This window comes from Sphaerodactylus townsendi, linkage group LG04 (assembly GCF_021028975.2).
Source record: "Sphaerodactylus townsendi isolate TG3544 linkage group LG04, MPM_Stown_v2.3, whole genome shotgun sequence".
NCBI classification, from domain to species: domain Eukaryota; kingdom Metazoa; phylum Chordata; class Lepidosauria; order Squamata; family Sphaerodactylidae; genus Sphaerodactylus; species Sphaerodactylus townsendi.
In genome coordinates this window covers 4,325,696-4,353,210 of record NC_059428.1, presented here as the reverse complement: position 1 = coordinate 4,353,210, position 27,515 = coordinate 4,325,696, and the positions used below count along the sequence as shown (strand labels likewise).

At 46.7% G+C, this 27,515-nt stretch overlaps 1 non-coding gene and 1 pseudogene across 1 annotated transcript; both read right to left on the bottom strand.

Annotated features, from left to right (window-relative positions):
• Positions 1-775: 775 nt before the first annotated feature.
• LOC125430620 lies at positions 776-15,925 on the bottom strand (annotated as a pseudogene).
• LOC125432262 lies at positions 3,951-4,099 on the bottom strand. Its single transcript, XR_007244438.1, has one exon. It is a non-coding gene; the product is annotated as a small nucleolar RNA SNORD15 (small nucleolar RNA).
• Positions 15,926-27,515: the final 11,590 nt, after the last annotated feature.

Here is a 27,515-nt window from a genome sequence, read left to right as displayed (position 1 = left end):
AGCTATGTTTAAATATTTGAAGGGATGTCATGTCGAAGAGGGAGCAAGCTTGTTTTCTGCTGCCTTAGAGACCAGGAGTGATGGTTTCAAGGTGAAGGAAAAGAGATTCCACATAAACATTAGGAAGAACTTCCTGACTGTCACATCTGTTCGAGAGTGGAATTTACTCACTCGGAGAGCGATGGAGTTTCTTTCTTTGGAGGTTTTTAAAGAGAGGCTGGATGGGCATCTAACTGGAGTGCTTTGATTGTGCGTTCCTGCATGGCAGGGGGTTGGACTTGACGGCCCTTGGGGTTTCTTCCAACTTTAGGATTCTAAGGGAGATTCAAGCTGGCAGGCTCTGACCTGCGGATCAATAGCACTGGAACTACAGAACAGGGTCGTACACATTGAAAATGCTCGGGGCGAAGAATTAGGACTAATAAAGGAAACACTTCTTCACGCAACGATGGATTGGTGTTTGGAATATGCTACCACAGGAGGTGGTGATGGCCACTAACCTGGATAGCTTTAAAAGGGGCTTGGACAGATTTATGGAGAAGTCGATTTATGGCTACCAATCTTGATCCTCTTTGATCTGAGATTGCAAATGCCTTAACAGACCAGGTGCTCAGGAGCAGCAGCAGCAGAAGCCCATTGCTTTCACCTCCTGCATGTGAGCTCCCAAAGGCACCTGGTGGGCCACTGTGAGTAGCAGAGAGCTGGACTAGATGGACTCTGGTCTGATCCAGCTGGCTTGTTCTTATGGACTATTAATAAAAAGAGGTAACAGATGGGATTTTTAAAATTTTATTAAGAGATATTTTTTACAAGCATCAAGCTGTTTGCACCGGATGTTGGAAAACCTGCAACGAAAAAGCACAAAAAAATTGGCCACTTTTGAGGGTTTTTTTTTTTGCACCAATCGATACTGAAGGGAGTAATCAATATGGACAGTCTCTTGGCAAGAACACTGTCCAGATAAGGTTTATTTCAACTGTCAGGCTCTACAACCTGCAATTCAGAATACGCAAGCTCCAACAAACTGCAGACCGACATGGCTAACTGATGACAGGAACTTTGTCTCTCGAAATCCTATTGGTCTCCAAGGCGCTACTGGAATCCAGCCCAGGTTTGCCAGAACCACAGCAAAAGCTGCTCACCTTCTCTTTAAGCAGTGGGAACCGGCTGAGGCAGAGGCTGGGCTGCTCTGGCTTGGTGCCCTTCTGCTCCGAGATGGGGGTGGTGGGCAGGATCTCCTCCTTGGGCTCCACGATGCTGACGTGGTCCGGCAAGGGCTTCTTGGGGCCGATTTTCCCACTTGGATCCCAGGGCAGCATGATCTTCACTTTAATGCCCAGCACGCCTGAGGAGACATTCGTCCAGAAGAAGAAGAAGAAGAGTTTGGATTTATATCCTCCCTTTCTCTCCTGCAGGAGACTCAAAGGGGCGTACAATCCCCTTGCCCTTCCCCTCTCACAATAAACACCCTGTGAGGTGGGTGGGGCTGAGAGAGCTCCGAGAAGCTGTGACTAGCCCAAGGTCACCCAGCTGGCGTGTGTGGGAGTGTACAGGCTAATCTGAATTCCCCAGAGAAGCCTCCACAGCTCAGGCGGCAGAGCGGGGAATCAAACCCGGTTCCTCCAGATCAGAGTGCACCTGCTCTTAACCTCCTACGCCACTGCTGCTCCGGAACATGAGCTACCTTTGAAAGATCGACTGCAGAGCCTTGCTAGGACAACCCGAGCCGGTCATACCTTCTCAGCCTAGCCTACCTCAAAGGGTCATGAGGATAAAATGGAGGAGGGGAGAATGTTGTAAATGACTCTGGTTCCCCACTGAGGAGAAAAATGAGATATTAACTTTGCAGATCCTTTCCCCGGAGAGATTTGTCTGCCTCGCTCTGCTGGTGTCTTTTGCAGGGGAAGGCTTTGTTTCGTCTGGCACGCCCCCGGCAACTGTTACTGGTCCTCCTCCTAGTTTGCTTATTATATTTTTATTTATTTGTTTGGATTTATTTATAGACCACCTTTCTCACTTGGTTTCAAAATGGATTACACAGAGTGAGTCAACACAGGCAGCAGAACGGGGCACCCAATGAACAGGAATTAGGGTTTTCAAACCAATCAGAAGTCTAAAAACAGAACTGAAGCGAAGCAAAAATATCAATGTGACACATTAAGTTATGCAAAAATTACTTAGGAAGCTCCTAGTTTCAGCGAGCTGTACATAGCATAGCTTCTAATAATTTATTCCAGCATCTTTGTGAAATATTTAACATATGAGAAAGTTTAATAATGCCTTTTTGTAAATCTTGTGATCTCAAGATTTTCATTAATTCATTTCAATTAATTTGATAATGATATATGTATGACTAGTTGTATTTTATCTCTTTTTACTCCAATTGTCAATATTATTTGTTATCATTGGTCACTGACTGTAAAGAATCATCACTACTGATTGCATGGTAAAGCCCTCTTGAATTATTTAAGTTTTGTAGTTTGCAGATAGCTGTTAAGACTGGGAGCCCTTTGTGCTTTTAAACTGAACTATTTTATAATCATTTGAATTATTTTCTAATTTTGATTGTTATTTTAAATGGCTCAAATGTTTTAAATATCTGCTGCCTCGAGGACCCCAGTCAGGTGGACTGATTGCTTTCACGGTGCAGGGAAAATAACCTGGTTCTTAATACTAACAAGACAAAGGAGCCTATAGTGGACTATAGAAGGAATAGCTCAGAAATTCAGCCCTTGACTATAAATGGAGATCAAGTAGAGCGGGTGGCTAGTTTTAAATTTCTGGGCGTTATGATTACAGAGGACTTGACCTGGGGCGTACAGACTGCCGCGGTGGTTCAGAAGGCCCAGCAAAGACTGTACTATCTGAGACTTTTAAAGAAACAACAACTGAACGGAAAACTCCTGATGTCCTTTTACCGCTGTGCTATAGAGAGTGTCTTAACCTACTGCATCTGTGTATGGTTCTCCAGTTGCACAGTGGCAGGTAGGAAAGCGCTCCAAAGGGTGATCACTACTGCACAGAGGATTATCGGCTGCCCTCTCCCCTCCTTGGAAGAACTCTATAATTCCAGAAGCCGAAAGAAAGCCCAAAATATTCTGAGAGACCCATCTCATCCGGCACACTCTCTTTTTGAACTGTGTCCATCCGGCAGACGATACAGGTCTATCAAAACTAGGACAAAGAGGCTCAGAAACAGCTTCTACTCTAGAGCTGTGGCGATGCTGAACTCCGTGGCTTCGTGTTGATGCGTTTGGGGCTGTGTAGGGATGGGTGGAGGAAGGGGAAAGTGAGGGTGGGGTATGAGTCTGAAATTGGGTGCATCGAGGAATGCTGCTGTAAATTTCGTTGTGCGTGCACAAGGACAATAAAACGCTTATGCTTAAAAAGCAGCATAAAAGCGTTTTACATAATAAAAACTCTTTCAATTATGCTATTCCAGCAAACAGGCACTTCTTCTTGCCAAGAGTGGAACACATCTTATCTGTGCCTGCGGGAGGGATGATTGGGATATATCCCATGGAGTCCGAGGCAGTCCAAAATGCACATTAGCAGTGGCTTCCCCAGACACACACCAAGGAGCCGCCGAGACGGCCCACCCCACAGACTCACCCTGCCTGAGCAGCACATGGCGCACGGCCGTGTCGACGTAGTAGTTCACGGGGTCTCCGCTGTGGATCATCAGGCCGTCTACAAACTTCATGGACTTGGCTCGCTGCCCCCGGAGCTTTCCCGAGACCACCACTTCGCAACCTTTGGCCCCGCTCTCCATGATGAAGCGGAGGACACCGTAGCATGCCCTGAGAAAGGAGGGGAACAACCGCTCAGAAGGAGAGTCCCACCTTCGCCCACCCCCTGATTTCTCCTTATAAGCACAAGAAACTAAAAAGCCAAGTACTGGATTACATTAACAGTTTTACTGGGGACAGAAAAATGTATGCTGGACTCTCCCTTCTCAGACAAATGCCTCTAAATCATCCAATGAAGAGGACACACTTGCCAGAGCGCACGAACCCAATTCCACAGAACGTGGTCTCGAGCCGGTCACTCTGAGCAAGACCGTGTCCATTTCTGACTCGTCATCGTATCATCACAGAAGGGAGCCATCTTCCAGAAGGGAGTGCATCTCCAAGGCCGCTGAAACACACTCTGCGTTTAATTTTCAGAGGGCAAAGCACTGAAAAGCCTTTCAAGTCCGAAGGAGACCACCTTTCGAACACCTGCTCATATGATACTGTGGAGCAGCAGCTGTGGCAAAAACATCTGGCGAAAACCCCGTTAACCAAGCCGTCCTAAGCCAAGTTACCCCTTTTCTAAGTTCAACAAAATCAATTTTACTATTTAAAATTTTGTAGATGTTCTGCTTTTCTCACTGAGACTGAAGGCGGATTACAGGACAAACACAAGAACAGTGTAGACCAGTGGTGGCGAACCTCTGGCACGGGTGCCAGAGGTGGCACTTGGGAGCCCTCTCTGTGGGCACACGCAAACAGATTATTTTGGGCTCGATTATTAGCATTAAACCTAAGACTGAGTTTTGGGGAAGAAGTGTAGGTAACCCTGTTAAGTGCTGTTAAACCCCACTGATTTTCATGCGAAGAACTAAAGTGTGATCCTTTACCTGGGAGTAAGCTCGGTTGCTGGTAATGGGGCTTGCTTCTGAGTAAACCCTCGTAGGTTCGTGATTCATCCATTGGAAGAGTTGCGCGGTTGCTTCAAAGCAAAGTCACCGACTACCACCAAGCTTACTCCTGAGTAATGCACGCCTCAGAGCCAGCCGTTTTTTCTAACTAAATCCTCAGTATTCAGGTTAAATTGCCATGTTGGCACTTTGCGATAAATAAGTGGGTTTTGGGTTGCAGTTTGGGCACTTGGTCTCGAAAAGGTTTGCCATCACTGGCGTAGACACAACAGCACAAGATGACCGATGAACGGCGCAAAACGATGACAGTATTGGGGAACAATAGGAGCAATAAGCCATCAAAAGCCAGGTACGGGACAAGCAATATACATGGTGGATTACAAGACATGACAATCCCATAAAAGCAGGCGATGGCTACAGTAATCATCACAGAGCAGTTACAATCCTGCTCCATTCTAATATGGGTCTAATGACTACTGGAAATGCCCTCGTTGGACAATTAGTGTTTCTACAAGTTCTGCAGAATGATTTGAAGGGAGAAACTCTATTCAGGCTGCACTGCAAGCGGCAGGCCTTTCCAGAGGTCAGAGCCAACTTTGTGAGCTGCAGCTATGTCTGGATTTCTGTTCTGCCAAGAAGTGCATCACCCAAAGCTTTCTAGGAGTGCCACTTCTTAGACTTTTTGGGACTGTAGCCCACAAGCTGATGCTAGAATAAGTAGGCACTATGGAACTGTCTCTGAGTTTTGAACGCGCCACTGCCCTGGGCAAAACGTCAGAATCATCAGCCAAACGCCAATCACATCACTTAGCTGGAAAGGCTATTCAGTAGTCCCAAGGAGGTGCAACCCGAAAGATACCCTCCTAAGAACATAAGAACAAGCCAGCTGGATCAGACCAGAGTCCATCTAGTCCAGCTCTCTGCTACTCGCAGTGGCCCACCAGGTGCCATTGGGAGCTCACATGCAGGAGGTGAAAGCAATGGCCTTCTGCGGCTGTTGCTCCCAAACACCTGGACTGTTAAGGCATTTGCAATATCCTCCACTAGTGGAGAACAGGAAGATCTCAAAAGCCAATTCAGGAGATCAAGAGAGGAAATTATATTCCTTGTAGCGGGAAGAGTAAAAGGCTGTATCTTTTGGTTCAGCCTTGTTAGTGGTGGGCATGGGCAATTGTGAATAGCCCAAGGTCACCCAGCAGGAATGCAGAAACACATCTGGTCCACTAGATAAAGAATCCACCACTCAGGTGGAGGAGTGGGGAATCAAACCTGGTTCTCCAGATTAGAGTCCACCTGCTCTTAACCAGTACACCGCCCTGCCTCTCAAGCAAGAAGACTAAAAGAAAAGTAGCTACGGGAAGCAAGGAGGAACCGAGTTGGAGGACAAGCTTAAAAGGACCAAGCATCCACTTATTCTAGCAGGGGTCAGTGCTATCAGTCACAGACCAGGAAAAGGATTTGGGCGTCTTAGTTGATAGTTCCATGGGAATGTCAACTCAATGCATGGCAGCTGTGAAAAAGGCAAACTCTATGCTGGGGATAATTAGGAAAGGAGTTGATCATAAAACTGCAAGGATTGTCATGCCCTTATATAAAGCAGTGGTGCGACTGCACTTGGAGTACTGTGTTCAGTTCTGGTCGCCACATCTCAAAAAGGATATCAAAGAGATAGAAAAAGTGCAGAGAAGGGCAACGAGGATGACTGAAGGACTGGAGCACCTTCCTTATGAGGAGAGGCTGCAGCATTTGGGACTCTTTAGTTTGGAGAGGAGACTTTAGTTTGGTGAGGAGGGGGGATATGATTGAAGTCTATAAAATTATGCATGGGGTAGAAAATGTGGACAGAGATAATTTTTTCTCTTTCTCACAATACTAGAACCAAGGGACATCCATTGAAAATGCTGGGGGGAAGAATTAGAACTAATAAAAGGAAACACTTCTTCACGCAACGTGTGATTGGTGTTTGGAATATGCTGCCACAGGAGGGGGTGATGGCCACTAACCTGGATAGCTTTAAAAAGGGCTTGGACAGATTTATGGAGGAGAAGTCGATCTCTGGCTCCCAATCTTGATCCTCCTTGATCTGAGGTTGCAAATGCCTTAGCAGACCATGTGCTTGGGAGCAGCAGCAGCAGCAGCAGCAGGCCACTGCTTTCACCTCCAGCCTGTGAGCTCCCAAAGGCACCTGGTGGGCCACTGCGAGTAGCAGAGTGCTGGACTAGATGGACTCTGGTCTGATCCAGCAGGCTAGTTCTTATGTTCTTAAGCATCTTAGTTTTCCAGCTAACGGTAAGATGCCCAACCTGTTTTCTCTCCTCCCTGCCACCTGCAAGTGTACCGGCTTGCAACAGACAGGGACCAACCTACCCAGAGAAGGTTGCTGTGACCTGCCCAAGACTCTTCAAGCAGGCTACACAGGACACACACATACAGACAGTAGACGGAAGCCAAGCCGAAGAGCCTGATGCTTACCTTCGCACTGCCAGGCCCCCCAGAAGTTTGTAGCGCAGGGATTCGGCTTGGGCAATGGCGCACAGGCCTCTTGTGGCCACCTTCTCGGCATACAGCTGAAAGAGGAAGGGACGTCTTTATTAAGGGATGCGACCACTAGGGTTTCCAGAGGGCTGTTCCGGTGGCTGCTACTGATGGATGCAAGTTTACGGGGAAAAAGAGCCCAGTGCAATAAAGGCAACTAACAACTGACTTGTGAAAGCGCTGCAGAAATGAGAGGCTGAATTTCTGACATAAAAGCAACAGGTGCAATACGGCCAGCGTTCTTGATTTTGTTCAACAGCTTCCTCCAAAGTAACCTGAAACAATTCCCAAACAGGCTCCAGTTCAACCCTGCTTCGGTAGCCTTCACCAGTGTATAGTATTCCCACTGGAGCACGTAAGCTTCTTGGTGATTCACGAGACCTTGCGGAGGGCTGTTTTGGTGGCGGCGGCTGCTGCTGCTGCTGGATGGGAGCTTACTGCTGCCCAAAACAGGTTTGCTGAGAAAATTTGAGAATGCCAGGAGGGTTCTCAGGAACACAGTAAAAGGATCCCCAGCCTTTTGAGTGTGCGGGCACCTATGGAATTCTGACAGGGTATGGCTGGTGCAGCCACAAAATCATGGCCTTACCCTACTTTCAACCACGGGGCAAATATGGCTGTGCTGTGGTGGCAGCTACTGCCAAATCAGTGTGCAGGAGCTTGGTACCCATGGGCACCGAACTGAGGACCCGTGTTCAGTTGGTTTTTATACTCCGCTTTTCTCTACCTTTAAGAAGAAGAGTTTGGAGTTATATCCCCCCCTTTCTCTCCTGCAGGAGACTCAAAGGGGCTGACATTCTCCTTTCCCTTTTCCTCTCACAACAAACCCCCTGTGAGGTAGGTGGGGCTGAGAGAGCTCCAAAGAAGCTAGCCCAAGGTCACCCAGCTGGCGTGTGTGGGAGTGCCCAGGCTAATCTGAATCCCCCAGATAAGCCTCCACAGCTCAGGCCGCAGAACGGGGGGAATCAAACCCGGTTCCTCCAGATTAGATACACGAGCTCTTAACCTCCGATGCCACTGCTGCTCAAAGTAACTTACAATTGCCTTTCCCCTCCCCAGAACAGGTGCTGTGCTGAGAGAAGCGTAACTAGCAAAAACGTGTTGCATCAACCGCTTTTATATCAAGCCTAACAAACATCAATAAAGTGCATAAACAGCGAAATGTAGTGCAGAACAAATTGTGAAACATTCATCAACAATGTAACGACACAGCTTACAACAACCAAAACCGCAGCATTCACTAGTCTTGTCTCCGATATGCCTCAATGAAGACCTCTTATATTAATTAGCACGGACCTCCGTACCCATAATTTCCAGAGGGACGCAGATTACTGTTCTCAGAGACGGCACATAGGCTTCAGTGCGCTGCGTTTCCAATATACCAAGCCCATATTCTATGTGCAGTCTCTGCTGCGATTTTGGCTGTTGTAAGCTGTGTCGTTACATTGCTGATGAACGTTTCACAATTTGTTCTGCACTGAATTTCACTGCTTATGCGCTTTATTGATGTTTGTTATGCACAATACAAAAGCGGTTGATGCAATGCGTTTTTGCTAAGTGACTGATATTAACGTTGCATCAGGCGAGCGATTGATGCCGTGTAAGAACCGTGACTGGCCCAAAGTCACCCAGCAGGCTACTTGCGGAGGAGCGAGGAATCAAATGCGGCTCTCCGGATTAGAGTCCGCTGCTCTTCACCACTTCCCCATGCTGGATCGACGGGAGCGAGACCTCTATGCTTTCTCTATTCTGGTTATTTTAGTACCGGACGCTGCTGCTGGAGCAGAAAGGCAGAGGAGCGGAGCAGCAGAAAGACAGTTTATGACACTCCCCACCCACCCCCAGTACTCACATGCCGGAGTCACGGAAGCCTTTACAAGGCAGCTTGAGGGACCGTCCTCCATTCCACAGGCCGGGCCCACCTGGCCTCCGTGCCTCGTGAATATGCTTTTCAAACAAGCAGCTCCCAAACAGCAACTGCACCCGTCGGCTTGTACCATCCAGAGCTTCCAAGCAGGAAGTTTGGTGGCAAGCGCTACCAGGTGACTCTACTTGTTGGGGCTATACTTGTAGAAGCATCATTCTCGGCACGAGGGGGGGGGGGTGCACCCCGAAAGCGACCGGGGAAGCGACTGAAAACTTAACAGATGAGACCACAGTGAGAATTGGCAGAAGGGGGTGGCGTGCCCAATGCAACACAGCTCTAGCTGCATTTTGCACAGTCCCTTTCGGCTCTCGTTCACCTTAGCACCCAGAAGAGGCTGGAGGCGATCAAACACACAGCAGCCGCCGCTGGTACAGAAAACCCCGCAGGTGCAAACTCACAGAAATTAACTTGGGATTTTCTCACCACGCTTCGTCAGTTAGCTGCTTGAGAAAGGGGAAGGATGCTCGGCCTATCACTTAGCAATGGGATGCATCAAACCAGAGCGAAACCATTTAAAGTTAAGCTACTGGGAAGGGGCGAGTACAGGGAAAACTCTACAAAATCTAGCAGTCAGAAGTCACCCGTCACACAGAGACAATGACTTGTGTAAACTGGCTTGGGTAGAGGCGAGGAAAGAAAACTCACGGGCTGCTAACTTCTGCTGATTTCAATACTCACAACATAGGATTTAGATGTGCAAGATCTTTTCAGTTACGGGTCACTTGAAAACAGATGCAGCATAGCCTTCAAGCATTCATGGCTACGGCACAGCAGAATCAAAACCCAACTACAGGATTCGGGAATCAGAACCCTCTGCTTATTAGACAAAACCTGCTTATACAATATGCAATACTTTGTATTTATAAAACTGCAATGGATTTGCTAAGCCGGACCACCGACCCAAACCAGCGGAGCAGGGTCTGCAACCTGCTGTTTCGCCAGATGTCCACATGGACTACTAATTCCCATCAGCCCCTGCCAGCATGCGCACTGGAGGTTCTCCCTTCTGGAATACAAATGCCTCAAGCTCATCCGTGAACTGGGCACCTCTGCCAGAGCTCCCTAGCTCCAGGCCCACAGAGCGTGGCCTCATTATAAGGCGCGCTCTCAGCAGTGGGGTGCCCATTTCTGACTCGTCATCGAATCATCACCGAAGGGAACTTCAGAGCTGGGAAGAGGGGAGGGTAGTAAGGCCGGCCCATACCTCCACGGCTTCCAGCCGGAGGAAAGCATAGGCGGCTTCTGCTGCTTGGCGTGTCAGCTCTCGGATCTGGCGCTCTTTCACCCAGAACGTTCTGAGTTCTGGAAAGAAATCCGCGGGTTAAGCGGCTTCTCTAAAGTCACTGGGGCGTTCTACATGTCACAATACAGCGGTGGGATCCAAAATTTTAGTAACGGAGTTCCCATGGTGGTGGGATTCAAACAATGGTATGAGCTACCAATGGGGCTGGGCGGGGAACGCGATAGGGGGGCATGGCCAGGCATTCGAGGTGGGGCATTGCTGGGCGGGGAGCTGTGGCAGGGACGCAGCCACTGCAACTGGGTCCTTAGGCCCGAGGAAGCTGGCAGCGACACCCAGGGTGCAGGCTGCCGCGCCCGGTGCACCTCCTGCTAGATTGCTTCAAAGTTCTGCGGCGCTACTGCTGAGGAGCGAAGGAGGTAACTAAGGCAAAATCACCAATTAGTAGCCCCCCTCTCGGCACACACACAAATGATTAGTAACCTACTCTCCAGAACCTGTGAGAACCTGCTGGATCCCACCTCTGGTCATACACATAACACCACTGGGTATGCTCAGTTTGATGAAGAGAAAGTTGAGAGGTGACGTGATAGCCCTGTTTATAGATATTTGAAGGGATGTCATGTTGGTGAGGGAGTGAGCTTGTTTTCTGCTGCTCCAGAGACTAAGGACCAGGAGGAATGGGTTCAAAGAAGGTGGGGGGGAATTGTTGCCAGGAAGTGCCAGAGCGAGAGGCTCAGAAGGTGGGAGCGTGAAAAAAAGCCAGACAAGGGGGGCACTATCACCTGGTTGCAAGGATGATGATTTCTGTCCTGGTCGGGGTAACTCTGACTTCCACTCCAGAGTAGCCATCTTCTGCCAGCTCCCGAGTCAGAAATTCATTCAGTTCAGCCTTGAAGATGCCGTCAGCCACAAACTAAGGAAAACAAGATCAAGTCAGGTCACTTGTAGCCCTTTTGGAATTTTCGATTCCAGCAGCAGATTGATGCAGAAAGGAAAGCCAACAAAGAAGTCAACCAAATGCAGGGCAGAACCCAACCAATTCCGGACACTCAGAAGGCGCAAGCCTTGCTTTGCTACAGCCAACAATAACCAGCTCTTCCGAGGCTTCCCGTCTGCCTGTGCCAATTACAGTGGGGCACAAGTACACACTTGGAAGCGCAGTTGCCCCAGCAAGGGTACTGAAGGTAAAATAGCCATGTAATTTCAGATTGGAAGAACAATAACACAAGTGTAAGAACATAAGAACAAGCCAGCTGGATCAGACCAGAGTCCATCTAGTCCAGCTCTCTGCTACTCGCAGTGGCCCACCAGGTGCCTTTGGGAGCTCACCTGCAGGATGTGAAAGCAAGGGCCTTCTGCGGCTGTTGCTCCCGAGCACCTGGTCTGTCAAGGCATTTGCAATCTCAGATCAAAGAGGATCAAGTGTGAAGGTGTTCACAGCCTAATCAGAGATTGATTTTTCAAGTGTCTGCTGTTTACGACAGATAGAATCACAAAAGCACGACTTGGAGACTGAAGTGTTTACTGAGATAAATGAATATGAAACCAAACACGCTTGTCAACAGATGCTTCCCAGCTGTCTGAAGCCCTCAGGTGAGCCGTTGTATTGGCTAGTGCCCCTCTTTCTCACCTGAAAGGCCGTGCATAAATTCAAGTTCACAGTGCAGGCTACCTCTATGTGCCAAAGCAAACAAGCCAACAGCTTAGGACATGTCCCACAGGCTGGTGTCCACAGTAACAACCTATTCATAAATGACCTGGAAGTAGGGGTGGGTAGCGTGGTGGCCAAGTTTGCGGATGATACCAAATTATGTAGGGTGGTGAGAACTGCAAAGGATTGTGAAGAGCTCCAAGCGGACCTTGATAAATTAGGTGAGTGGGCTCAGAAATGGCAAATGCAGTTCAATGTAGCTAAATGTAAAGTGATGCACATAGGGGCAAAAAATCCAAACTTCACATACATGCTACAGGTCATTGCTATCAGTCACAGACCAGGAAAGGGATTCGGGTGTCTTTGTTGATAGTTCCATAAGAATGAATGGCAGCTGTGAAAAAGGCAAACTTTATGCTGGGGCTAATTAGGAAATGAATTGATAATAAAACTGCAAGGATTGTCATGCCCTTATATAAAGCAATGGTGCGACCGCACTTGGAGTACTGTGTTCAGTTCTGGTCACCACATCTCAAAAATGATATCGAAGAGATAGAAAAAGTGCAGAGAAGGGCAACAAGGATGATTGAGGGATTGGAGCACCTTCCTTATGAAGAGAAGCTGCAGCGTTTGGGACTCTTTGGGACTCTTTGGGAGAGGAGATGTCTGAGGAGGGGGGGACCATGGTTGAAGTCACCAAGAACAGGCGGTATGGTAGAAAAATGTTGGACAGAAATGAAGGGCATTTTTCTATTCACATTGCTCAGAACCCAGGAGGCATACACTGAAAGTGCTGGAGGAAGGAGTTTGGACCAATGGCAGAGAGGCAGGCATGTGGTCACTTAACGGGTATTTGCCTTTGGGAATATATGCCACCACAGGAGGTGGTGATGGCCACTAACCTGGATAGCTTTAAAAAGGGCTTGGACAGATTTATGGAGAAGTCGATCTGTGGCTACCAATCTTGATCCTCCTTGATCTGAGGTTGCAAATGTCTTAGCAGACCAGGTGCTCAGGAGCAGCAGCAGCAGAAGGCCACTGCTTTCACATCCTGCATGAGAGCTCCCAAAGGTATCCGGTGGGCCACTGCGAGTAGCAGAGTGCTGGACTAGATGGACTCTGGTCTGATCCAGCAGGCTCTTTCTTATGTTCTTAACAACAATAACTGAGTCAAGTTCTTAAACACCACCCCTGTAAATAACTGCCAGCTTATAACAAGTCTCTTCAGACAGCGGGCTACAGCTGGACATTTCTTCAAATATGGCATGGTTACCAAAATACCTGTGGATCAATTGACATGGTTGTTCAGCAGATGACATAACATTACTGGGGAGAAACATTTTCACTAGGGTACCTGCATCAGGTAATAGTATCGCACCCTAAAAACCTGCTTGTTTCCAAGACAGGCAAATACCAGGGGGATAACCTGCAACTTTAGAGACCCAGAAGAATCCCACATTTACAAACTTATTATCTTCATACCGTAGGCACGAAGCTGCCTTATCCTGGATCCAACCACAGGCCCCTCAAAACGTCAGCCGTTTCTACACAGGCTGGCAGTAGTTCTCCAGGGTCGCAGACAGACATCTGTCCTTTTTTAAACGGGGGATCGAACTTGTAACCTTCCATATGCTAAGCAGGTTCTTTACCACTGAGCCACAGCCCTTCTCCACAGCTTTCCAGGGTCTCAGCTGGAAGTCTTCCACATTACAGACTACCTGATATTTTAAAGTGGGGATGCTGGGGATTGAATCTGGGACCTTCTGCAAGTCAAGCAAGTTCTCCACTGAGCCACAGCTACTCCCCTCAGATCACAACTGAGGCCCTCCCTCTGCACAACAACAGCAGCATTCGCCCGGGGGGTCTCACCATTGAGGTACTGCAACCAGCAAAGTGATCCTGCCACAACTTCTAAGACAGTGGTGAACCACAACAACGCGGTGCCGGGTTAAAGGTAGCACTCCGGCAGAATCCTCTGTGGGCACGAGCAGATTCCCCCCCCCCCCACATCTAGGCTGGCCTGGGCCGCTGGGCTCGCATTATTGGCAGTAAACCTAAGTCCCTAGTTTCTGGGAAGCAGTGTGGTGGTAACCCTGTTAAAGCTTCGTTAAGCCCCGCTACCATTTTCATGCTGAAGAACTAAAAGCATTGATCCTTTACCTGGGGAGTAAAGCTCGGTTGGTTGACAATGGCGCTTGAAAGCTACACCGAGGAGTAAAGCCCTCCCTAAGAATTAAGTGATTCCGCCCGTTGGAAAGGGAGTTGCGCGAGGTTGCTTCCAGCAAAGCCTGCGGCGACCACCAAGCTTACACCGCAGGCAGCCGCCTGAACCAACCGTTTCTAGGCGAAGACGGGTCTCAGTATTCTGGATTAAATTGCCGTGTTGGCACTTTGCGATAAACAAGTGGGTTTGGGGTTGAAATTTGGGCACTCGGTCTCGAAAAGGTTCGCCATCACTATTCCTAAGATCCTCGAATGGACCAGCCTAAATGGAGCGTCCAAGATCAGGACCAAGTAGATGTACAGAGGGTGGTTGCACAATGCCTGCCCCTGGACAACAATGCATTGGACTTCCCCTTGGTGGAGTCTACCATCCAGCCCTAGTCATGCTAAGATCTGACAAGATCATGCTAGTCTGGGCCATCCAGGTCAAGACATGCAAGTACAGGCTCACATATTTAAAAAAAACTCCCTGCAAGAAGAAAACTAGGACACAGGGAAATGCTCTCTTGACTTGCTAAGATTTTACTTGCAGAGAGCATTAAAAGAAGTAAACAGTGATGGAGCCTAAGGAACTGAATGTCACCTGGAGATGCAGTCACTTCACCAAGTTCAATTAATTATTGTTGAGTTCTTAACTCTGAAACTGTTAGGGATTTCTGGGTAATGTTGGAAACCAAGCTTATGTAGGGATGGGTGGCATATAAAACTAACGCACTATGTGCTTGTTTGCTCCCTTTACAGTAAATATGCGCAAACATTATTGCCCAATAGGCCAGATATGTCCAATCATGAGAAATGGATTTATATCCAGGTTAGCTATTGATGTATAGGTTTTAACGTGATGTGTATTGATTAGGAATGTGTACTGATTGGGTGCTTGGATTGTTTATTTACTAATTTTTATTTAATTAATATCCCACACTATCCATGCGGGGCTCAGGGCAAGTCACAATATAAAATCAGTTATACACTCGCTAAAATCATTACAATAAAAATTGCGTGTGAGTGCTTTGATCGTAAAAAATTCTCACCGTAGAGGTTGGACCTGACCCGGCTCTGGTCTCTGGGTACAGCTGCATAAGATTCTAATACAATAAAAGTCGGTTCTCTAATGAAGCAAGAGAGACTGTCAAAATCCAAATCCCTACCGAAGTGGTGCAGTCCACTCTACCAATAACATGAGTCGAAACTATTGAATGGTGGGTATGACACAGAGATGCCGTGGAAGACTATGGCTCGGAGCGCTGGAGGGACCACCTGGTGGGCTACGGTGGCTGACGAGGGGTCTAACCGCTGTGGCCCTTCGCCAGTCAGGATGAAGCTTCCCAGGGCTCTCCCACGGGCATCCCGAAGACAGCCCCGCGCTTGGGCTCTCCCGGACATCCCAATATGCTTGCGGCCCTAATCGATCCTTCAGCCTCCGCCGTGCCTGCATGTTGCCTCAGTCGGGCGCTCTGCCTGCTAGGGCCGCAATAAAGTATTGCGCCGCTGCCGCTGCCCTGACAATCCCATCGCCCCTCCCGGGACGCGCAGCTCATCCCCCCGCTTGCCGCTCCAGCGGTGGTAATTCCCAGCCGCGTTGCTGTCGGGCCTCGCGTTAGCGAAGCCGCCACCCGCTTTCACCTTTCGCTTCTTGGAGATCTGGACCGCCATCTTGGCCACCACCGCCCGGGCGAAAAGGAAGTCGCTTCCGGACGCCACAGATTATAGGTCCCGTTCTGACGCCGTTTATTGGCTGGGCAGCTGTCACGTGAGAGTGCGTGGCGCCGCAATGCATAACAGGGAAGTGCATTTGGCGTCTGACGCTGTTGTCTCTTCACGCGCAGAGGGAATGGCAGCTTCCGGTTGGTCGATGCCAGTCACGTTGGTTGCCCAAGTGCATGCTGGGAAATGTAGTGCGCTTTTAAATGTGGTAAATGTGTAGTTCTTTGAAAGGAAAACTGGAATTTCAGAGTAGAAAAAATTACCACAGATAGTGGAATATACAACCCTGATGTTAGATTATTATCATAAAGCTTGTTGAATAATCTTAGGGTCCAGTCACGGCTTTCTCTCAATCTAACCTACTCTTTACGAGGTTGTTGTTAGGAAAAAAAAAATAAAAGCAGGCAGAGGAATTCATGCATTTAGGTGCTGTGTGGTTTCAAGACTGTCTGGTGCAATTCACAACAGCATTCTCTGACGTTTAACACCTGCATCTGTGGCTTGGCATCTTCAGAGGATCTGATGTTGGGAAAGCAAGTGGAGTATATATATCTGTTGGAGTGTCAGGGTGGGTGGAGGAAACCTTGTCTGTGAGTAACAAAGAAGGCAACCAGGTCAATAGTTGGGGGGCATCTGAATAGAAGTATGAGTAACAAAGAAGACTATAGCATGGGCGTAACACTGGAGATATGCAAGGTCACTGGTGGGAGCATCTGAACAGAGGTATCCTGACCTTTGTTTCTTTGTATTAAAGGTCATCCTGTGTTTTGTGTGTGGGCTGGTTGAACTTACTGTCTTGACTCTAGTATTTTCAAACACTGGCAGCCAAGTTCTGTTCATATTTTCATGGTTTCTTCCTTTCTGTTAAAATTGTCCAAAGTGTGCTTGTGGATTTCAATGGCTTCTCTGTGTAGTCTGGCCGGTGGTTGTCAGAGTGGTCCAGAATTTCTGTGTTTTCTCAAATAATATTCTATGTCCAAGGATTTGGTTTTACATCATGTGTTCTGCTATTGCTGATTTTTCTGGCTGAAATAGTCTGCGGTGCCTTTAGGTGTTCTTTGATACGTGGTCTGAGCTGCGTTTGGTGGATTCCTAGTGTAGACTTGTCCACCACAGCTGCATGGGTATCACGATAGGACTCCTGCAGTAGCTAAAGGATCCCTCTTTATCCTTTGCTGAAGCGTAGCATCTGTTGAATTTTCTTAGTGGGTCTGTAGATTGTTTGTAGGTTGTGCTTCTTCATCGGATTTTCCTATCACGATCCAGTGGGACTCCCTTTGATGTATGGTAAGAACACTTTCCCCTCTAGATGGCTCTCTTTATCTTTGTTCATGTGGCTTTGTTCCTTGGTCTTGCAACCCTTCTGATTTCTGTATTGGGGTAACGCATTAGCCTGTAGGAGCCCTGTTTAGGTGGGATCTCAATTCATCTTGTAGGGAGGTGGGAGGGGTCTGGCTAGATTCTGTTTGTATGCTGGGATGTACCAAAGTTTTATGGTGCTGCCCTTTGCCCCTGGATGGTGATTGGGTTTTGTGTAGATATCTGTCTGTGTGCGTAGGTTTTCTGTATACTGTGTGTCCCAAATGCTGGTTTGGTTTGCGGATGACTAAAACATCTAAAAATGGCAGTTTTCCTTCATTTTCTTTCTCCATAGTAAATTGGATGTTTGGGTGGATCTTGTTGATATGGTCCAGGAACTTGTTTAGTTCTTCTTCTCCGTGGCTCCAAATGGTGAATGTGTCATCCCAGAGAGGAACCTGACCCCTCCCTTTTCTTTTACTGGGGTGATCTAAATTGAATTGGCCATAATAGGGCACCTATTATGATGCTAACCGCTGTTTTTAAGTAGCTTTTAATGGTTTTTAGTATTATGTTGTTGTTATCGATTTAATTAATTGTATATGTGAATGTTGTTCACCGCCCAGAGCCCCCAGGGGATGGGGCGGTTTATAAATCGAAACAATAAATAAATAAATAAATAAATAAATAAATAAATAAATAAATAAATAAATAAATAAATAAATAACGGAACCATATGGTGGGCTTTTTTGGTGCTGTTTTCAGTGGGCTTGTTTCTCAAGTGTTCCATATAAAAATTAGCTATTACAGGGCTAAGAGGGCTGCCCATGGCTACCCCATCTTTCTGTTCATAGTATTCATTATCCCACTGGAAGTAGCTAGTAGTGAGACAATGTTGAAACAGGGCTGTGATGTCTTTTGGGAATTTCTGGTTAATGAGTGTCATGGTGTCTGCTATGGGGACCTTGGTGAATAGGGACACCACATCAAAACTGAATCAGTTTGTCATTGGGTTGAGTTTGAGTTTGCTGATTTTTTTCTTCTAATGGAAGTGGAGTTGGGTCCTTAATGTAATGTGTAGTAAGTCCAATATGGATTTGCAGTTTATTGTGGCCAAGAAATTGTACATGTTGTCATGCGGCTCCCAGAGAGAAGGAGGAAGGAATAAAAATGCATCACATACATACACCAACTCTCACAAAGCTATGAGCCATTTAGGGGCCTAGCACCATGGTGTGGCGTAACCTTTGTACTCAGATGTTATGGACTACAATTCCCATCAGCCCCTGCCAGCATGGCCAGTTGGGACCTAGGAGATCTCTCAGAGTCATAGACTGCAGACACTCTGTTTCCCACAGAGAAAATAGCTGCTTTAGAAGTGGTTCTCTATGGCATTGTGTCCCTTCCCAAACTTTTGCACCCTCCTGGCTCCACTTCCTCCCCAAATCTCCAGGGAGTTCCCCTAAACTGGAGCAAAACAGCCCTGAGCTGTCATTTTTCTCCCGGGGGTGACCATTCGTGGCCCTAGAGATCAGTCATGATTCCAAAGGAGCTCAAGGCCCCACCTGGAGTTTGGTAACCTTATAATAGGAACTCCAAAGCTGACTTAAAGCGTTATCCTTTTCTCTTTTTTTTGCCCCGGATGGTGACCCCGATGAGTGACCATCTGAGGGTGACTCCCGCTGGATGAGTGACCGATGTCTCAAAAGGTCTCTAGTCTGACACTCCCTTCAGAGATTGTACTCTTAGGGGCACATCCAGCTTGTGGCCCTGAAAAAACAAGCAGAAGCAGAAAATACGTAATGAAAGTAACCCTCCCTGTGATTGGACCTGTGGCTTAGGAAGGGAATAACCGAATTACAAAATAGCTCATCCCGTTCAGTTGACTTTTTTTTTATTTCTCTAATGTTTATTTATTTTTTATTGTTTTAATATATCCCACCCTCCCAGGACTTGTGCTAGGCTCAGGTGGCTAACATACACGATTAAATAGTTACACAAAAAATACTCTTAACACAAACAACAATTACACTTTGACTTAGCCCACTCCTAAGCTTTCCTGCAGGGCCACCTGAGGGAAAAAAAACTAGGAGGAGAGAGGGTGGTAATGGTGTAGTGGTTAAAAGCAGGTGGATTCTAATCTGGAGAACTGGGTTTGATTCCCCCACTCCCCCACCTGAGTCCAAGGTCACCCAGCAAGCTTCACATGGAGGAGCAGGGGAAACAGATCCACTAATTCACCAGATTAGGGTCTGCTGCTCAAAGTGGAGAGGTGGGGAATCAAACCTGGTTCTTCAGATTAGAGTCCACCGCATCTTAACCACTCACACCAAGCTGCCTCCTCCCCTCCTCCTCCATGCCTGAACGATTCTGTAAAATCCCTGGTTCCTTTTTTTTAATTTTAGTCTTTTAAATCCCCTCCCAGAGGGTATGTAATCCCTACTCCTGCTGTAGAAGTAAAACCCTAACTGATTTTAAAGATGATCAGCCAAAAAAAACTGCAAGTGTCCAATGCTGGGTTTACGTGAAGAGGAAATGCGATTGCAGATTCTCTGCAGGGGAAGCTGGAGAGGGGGATACGGGTCCTTCATTTTAAATGGGAACTTTCCAGGAACGACCAGACGAGGGCAGGATGTCCCATGCCAAATGCGCCAATATTGCTTGTTTCAGGGTCCTGAAAAGGCATTCCAGGGAAATCTTAGACTTCTTTGGAAGCTTATGGTTGGGATCTGCCTTCAAAAGGTTATGAAGTTCGGAAGAGCACCCCTGGATGACAATTTCTTTATAGAATGTGTAGGAGTTGGAAGAGACCCCAAAGTGCCATCCGGTTCAACCCCTACGTCAATGCAGGGAACACATAATCACCAGGATTCTCCTGCTCAGATGGCCATCCAGCCTCTCTTAAAAAACCTCCAAAGAAAGGGAGACTGAGTGAATTTCCACTGTGTCAAATGGCCCTCAACTGTTGGAAAGGTTTTCCCGTGATGTTTAGGTGGAATCTCTTTTCCTTCACTTTGAACCCATGACTCCTGGTCCTAGTCTCTGGGCAATAGCAGAAAACAGCTTGCTCCCCTCATTAACAATACGCTGACATCCTTCAAATGTCTAAACATGGCTATCATGACACCTCTTACCCTTCACCAAATTAAACATATCCAGTCTCCTAAATCCCTCTGCAGCTTCAGAAGGGCATGGATTTCAGACCTTTGACCATTTTGGTGGTCTCTACTCAGGACCCGTTCCGGCTTGTCCAACAGAGTCTATGGGTTCAAGGTGAAGGAAAAGAGATTCCCACCTAAACATTTGGGAGAACTTCCTGACAGTCAGGGCTGTTCAACAGTGGAATTCACCTCACAGGGTGGTGGAGTGCCGCCTTCCTTGGAGGTTTTAAAGAGAGGCTGGGTGGCAGTCTGTTCAGGAGTGCTTTTAATTACGTGGTTCCTGCATAGCGGGGGGTTGAATGATGACCCCCTCTGGTCTCTTCCAACTCTATGATTCTATCGGCAATAAGAAGCGCTCCAGCATTTTTCTACTAACATGAGATCCACCGCTCTTTCCTTTAAGCCTGTGTACAAGTTTTGAAGAAATCTCCAGGGAATGTCTACACAACAATTGGACCGAAAACAACATGTAGCCTTCAACGACATTAGTGCTGCTCAATTGGCTTCTATATATTTAGTATATTTTACAATCTAATTTATCATACAACATACATAAAATACAATACTCAATTAATATTCAATAACACTTTCTCGTTTTCATTACAGGTAACCCCTTCGGGAGAGTATCAGCGATGTCCGTTCGTTTCGCTGAATTCATTCAGTTCGTTATCACAAGGATACAGTCAAAGTATACTTTGAGAACAATATTTTGGAAATATATCCATATTCTTGGAATAACTGTCAGACAAAAACTGCAGAAGGAACAGAGAACAACTACAGAGACTGTATCCTTGTGATTAACGAACTGAATGAATTCAGCGAAACGAACGGACATCGCTGATACTCTCCCGAAGGGGTTACCTGAAATGAAAATGAGAAAGTATTACTGAATATTAATTGTATTGTATTTTATGTATGTTGTATGATAAAACAGGATAGCCGTATACTAAACTATAAACCACTAATGCTATATGTCGATCCTGCACAGTCCAATAGACTCTAGGCATGCAGCTAGTCATTCATAATCTCAGAGTCGTCCCAATCCACAGCTGGCAACCCAACGGCTAGCTGAATCTTTTAAGTGGAGATACTGAGGACCGAGAACCCAGGAACCTTCTCCAGGCCAAGCAGTTAAGAACAAAATCCTTGTGGAAGAGACCACAAGGACCGTTGAGTCCAGGCCCTGCCATGCAGGGATTCACAGCATCCTGACAAATCTGCATTCAAAGTGCCCAGAACCAGGGTCCTGTATACACAACACGTTAATAACAAAGGACTCAAACCAACCTCTTATCCTGCAAGCGATCCGCTCCCTTCGAATTCAGGCTCCGCTGCCTTGGCTTCCTTGCTGCAGATGGAAATCAGGATGCTCCCTGTGTCACAGGCGGGTCTTTGTGGATCAATCGATATTCCATTGAAGGTTTGCAAACTGCCAGTCTAGGCCAAGTCGTAATATGTTGGATTTTATCGGCATCGCGAGTACATCTGCAGACTTGAATTGGCAGGGAAGCAGCTCATTAGGGTTTTGAGAGGAGTCACAAGTTGGGGATGATCGCAGGTATAGCTTGTTGAAATCCCCATCTGGAGGGTAGTGCCTGGGGAAGGCCTGAGCGGGCTATGAGACCATAGATCTCCCCCTCCAAAGCAGCCATTTTGTCCAGGGGGTCTGACCTCTGTCATCTGGACGTCAGTTGTCATTCTGCAAGATCCCCGGGCTTCACCTGGAAATTGGCAACCTGGCCATCTCGATCAGCCAGCTTAAAAACACAGTGGCCCTGCAGAGTCATAACCAGGAAGACGTCATGCTCAGAGTGCCCTACTGCAAGTTAGGAGACCTGGGTTTAATCAACCTCCCTCTGCCCAAAGAGCCTGATCTGTGGGAGGGACCCATTCTCGGCCCTTGCTTATATATTCCTGTTTCTCTGGGTGCGGCAGGAGGGAATCCATTGGCCTACTATGCCATATCATCCACCTTTCAAGACCACCATTTTCTCCAGGTGATCTCGGTTTCCTGGAGATCAGTTGTAATTCCAGGAGATCTCCAGCTACCACCTGGAGGTTGGCACCCATAGGAAATGATCTCTGTAGTCTGGAGATCAGTTGTAGTTCTGGGAGATCTCTAGGCCAAACCTGGAGGTTGGGAAGCCTACCAGGTCTGCTGCACAAAGCCACTGCAAAACGCTTTTTCGAAGGGCTTATTTAAACACAACCGAACCCTAAAGCATGGAGTAGTCAAACTTGCGGCCCTCCAGATGTTATGGACTACAGTTCCCACCATCCCCTGCCGATGATGGGAACTGTAGCCCATTACTATCTAGACTGCGACAGTTTGACAGCTGTGCCACAATACTAAGAATTTTTTTCCCCGATGCTTGTCCAGTTCTTAGGGATAACATTGTGCTTTTAAATAGTCCCGGTCTGAAGGACAGAGGAGGGGGGGGGGGGGCAAGGACCAGAAAGGCAAAGAACGCCCCCCATAAATTGTCCCCACAAGTGAAAAAGCTTTCAAGGATCCCCCAAGGGTTATTTTGAGAGCTTTTAAGGAGCCCAAACCACGGGCAGCGGTAAAACTGAACTGCAGTTCGGTAAACAAGAGTCTCGCCTTCCCAGCCGTGTTTTGCTCAAAGGCAGATTTGTAAATACTCTAGTCAATTATTTAAGCGGCAGCATAAACATCGACAGGGAAGAAAAGGAAGCCGCGTGAGCAATTTCGCCGGCAATTGTTCCGCTCTTTACTATTTAATGAGTCTGCTGTGTTCATCCCCCCCTCCCCGGGGCTCACCCCAGGCCTGTGCAGAAGGTCAAGGAAAAGATGTACGAGCTAGCCCCCCCTCCCCAAATCCCTTATGTTGATAGATACATAAATGGTTGATAGAAACACAGATAAGGAAGGGACCTCAAGGGTGATCTAGTCCAGGGGTAGGGAACCTTTAACACTCAAAGAGCCATTTGGACCCATTTTCCATGGGAAAAGAAAACACCTGGAGCCGCCAAATAATTTTTTTTGACATTTAAAATAAAGATAACACTGTATATATTGGGTTTTTTTTTACCTTTTACTCCGCTCATTCTGAGAAGCGATGGATGCATCCACCCTGCCATACCTGCACAGGCGGGCAGAGATAGGACCAGCAGCTGCGGCTGGATGAACCCGCGAGAGTGGGTAAAGGGCAGAAGAGCCGCATGCGGCTCTTGAGCCGCAGGTTCCCTACCCCTGATCTAGTCCAACCCCCTGCACGATGCAGGGAATTCACAGCGACCCCCCCCATTCCCCCAGTGGCCCCTGCTTTATGCTCAGAGGAAGGCAAAAAACCACCAGGGCCAAACCTCCAAAGAAGGCAGAAGGCTGTTTCGTGGAGGATCTATGAAATGAATGTGCTACTTTCAAAACAATATAAGATACACATCAAACCGCAGTGGCACATGATAGATGCTGGCTTTTCAAGCAATTTATATTACCTATTAGTTACTAGTAAAGTATGCCAAATAGTTGGCTAATAGATTTATCAAACTATTATATCTCCATAACCCATATATATCTCCACTTTAAATCCAATTCGTGCAACAATTTATTACAAGACAACCTTCTCTCTCAAGTCCATAATCATGTATTTGTTAAACCAACAATGTCCATAATCTGTGTAATCTGTACAATAAGAACATAAGAACAAGCCAGCTGGATCAGACCAGAATCCATCTAGTCCAGCACTCTGCTACTCGCAGTGGCCCACCAGGTGCCTTTGGGAGCTCACATGCAGGAGGTGAAAGCAATGGCCTTCTGCTGCTGCTGCTCCCAAGCACCTGGTCTGCTAAGGCATTGGCAATCTGAGATCAAGGAGGATCAAGATTGGTAGCCATAGATAAAGCCTCTCCATAAATCTGTCCCAAACCCTTTTAAAGCTATCCAGGCTAGTGGCCCATCACCACCTCCTGTGGCAGCATATTCCCAACACCAATCACACGCTGCGTTAGTAGAAGTGTTCCCTTTTATTAGTCCTAATTCTTCCCCAGTATTTTCAATGGATGCCCTGGTTCACCACCAATTATTGTGAGAAAGAGAGAAAAATGTCTCTCTGTCAACATTTTCTACTCCATGCATAATTTTATAGACTTCAATCATATCCCCCCTCAGACGTCTCCTCTCCAAACAATGGAGCGGTTTGAAATATATACAACTGAAAATGATGAGAAATTTGACTGCCCTTGAACCGGGACGGTATTTATAAGTAATTCAAGCCACCAATCCAGGATTTTCATTGTTATGAACTTGTATCACAGTCACAGCGGGTGACATTGAGGCAATAATATTTACAAGATGATGGACATTGTTGGTTTTGTAAATGTATGATTATGGACTTGAGAGAAGGTTCTTTGTAATAAATTGTTGTACGAATTTATTTAAAGTGGAGATATATATGTGTTATGGAGATATAATAGTTTGATAAATCCATTAGCCAACTATTTGGCATACTTTACAAGTAACTAATAGATAATATAAATTGCTTGAGCCAGCGCCTATGTGCCACGTGTGTTTGTGCATCTTATATTGTTTCGTGGAGGAACCATTTTGTTAGGAAGTTCTTCCAGAAGTTCAGCCAAAAACTCTTTTTTATTTTAGATCTTCTAGGGTGGCCAATTCCCAGATAGGGCTTGGAGACGTCCCGGAATCGCAGGCTCCAAACAGCAGATCTCAGTTTCCCTGGTATAAAGGGCCTCTTCAGAAAATGGGCTGTGTGGAATCACATACCTGCTGAACTCTCTGCCGTCCGCAAGCGCCAGGGAAAAGAGGGAAAAGAGCTTGTAAGCCACCTTGAGTCTCTTTGCAGGAAAGAGAGGTGGGGAATAAATCCAAACTCTTCTTCTTCCATTTAAGGTCCCGTTGAAACCCTGACTCACCAACTCTTGCACTGCACCAGATTTGATAACATCAGATCTAAATATACCAACTTACCTTTTTTCTTCCAATCTGAGACTGCCCACAGTCTGACTAAGGGTTATCTCTATTGTTAAACTCTTCGGACCCTGGTCTTTGGCTGAAGAGAGCGCCTAATTCCATTCTCATGCGGAGATAGTTGAGAGTTCTCAGTAGAAGGCATTACTTCTTGTGTGCTCCCATTGGGAATACCTTTTTATCTATCATGTATTCTTGCATTTGCTCCTGATTTATGTATTTCTTTCTTACTGTGCCAATAAAGGCTTATGTATGTATGTATGTATTTAAGGTCCCAATTGAGGCAAATGGTGGGATATAAAAAAGGATATAAATAACCGGTTAAAACTTCTTGATCTATAAGCCGGTAACGTTCAGTACGCAATAAGCCACGCGATGGCTTAATTCCACTTTTTTTTTTATTATTCAACATTTTATACATAATAAATACAAAGTTTTACAGCCAATATAAAGAAAGCATCAAAGGCTCTGCTCCCCTTCTATTGACACTGTACACGTTGATACGTTCTATTGCATGCCCTGTATGAAGTTTAAAAAGGAGGCGCATTTTTACAACTTTTATTTTTTTTTAAATAAAAATTAGCAGCTCTTACAGAAAATATTTTTTTAAAATATAACTAAAGGAGGTTTATTTTTTATTTTTTTTAAATAACACTTTCTGAATTTTTGAAAGTCCAGATAACAACTGCAACAACAATTTAAAAAAAAATGCAGAAAACCCGGCCAACTCAACAAAACGTTGTGATTATTGGCAACAGTTAAATTTCCCGGAAGCGATTTTGAAACGTTTGCAGTAAAACCGTCTTTTAATTTTTTTTTTGAAAAAACCCTTTAACGATAAGTTTGATAAACATTTTTTTTGGGGGGGGAGGGAAAGACCTCAAAAGAAATTAACAGGATCAAATGCGCAATGCGCCCCCCAACCCTTGCCCAACATTTCCGCCAACACAGAATGCTTCCAAAAAAAACCAGACAGAGCGATTAAGTTTTGGCTGATCACGTACGTACGCCAACCCGATCGCGCTTCAATCCGGCTCTTCCGTCTTCCGGGCGACCGAAGAAAAGGACTTGGCGCCTCTTCTCCCGACCTTATTCCGAGAGATCCAGCCAAGTTTATTTGTGCAGTTTCAGATAAATGATCTCGTTAAATGATTTCACGAAATGTAGCTACAGAATTGCGTGTTTTTTTTAAACCAAACCAAGAGAGTCTGAAGTCCCATCAGGCAACTAAATGTAAAAAAATGGCTACTATGTTTTTACTCACTTAAGGTAGAAAAATGAAGATAGAAGAGCACTTTTGATATTATTTATATTACATCTCTCACAACATATATTTTCTGGGTGGTTTACAGATTCCAGCCAACGGCCTAGAAGTCACCTCGGACGGAACTTTTTTGTCCTACATTATGGGTACTGCTGCTTGAAGTAAAAGACCCCTTCCCCCCCCCCCAAAAGTATATCTATTTTCTTTCCCTCTTCTTATGTCACTTTTCATCGTCTTAAAACTACAGAAATGACCTCCACAACTTCAGCACCATCGGAGAGACCTGGATTTTGATGGCCGCCTTTTTCTGCGGTCGCCCGAGAGCTAAGTTGCCTTCTCCTCACCACCCCGAGAGCTGACAGAAAGCTGCCAAAATGCCAGGGATCCCTTTGCCCCATTGTCAGGCAAAGACAAGATAACTTTCCCCTGCAGTGTTGACAGGTCAAGGGCAGAATTCGCTGGTGACGTCCTGCGCTCTGCTTCTCGCCTCCCACGCTTGTCTCTGGATAAATGAGCTTTGTAAGATTTTGTCCCCATTCCCACCTGTTTGATCAAACAAGATAATTGGGGGAAAGGACCCCCAAGGGCACTGCTGCGCACACCCTTTTCAACAGCCTTGAGAGGGCAGGACAACCTGTTCCCATGGTCTGAGCTCTGGCATAGCTGGACCATACTGCACCTGGTGCGCAATCTGCGTTCCCCCCCCCCTGGCGCCCCACCCCACCACTCACTTACCTTAGTTCAGCCTGAAAAGTGCAGGATGGAAAAAGCGGCCTGTTCGCTTGAGGCTGTAAACGGCCTGGTGGGAACTACACTTCCCAAGAGACCTTGGGGCTTGCAAGGTCTCCTGGGAAGTGTAGTTCCCACCAGGCCGTTTTCAGCCTCAAGTGAACAGGCCGCTTTTCTGGCCTCCCC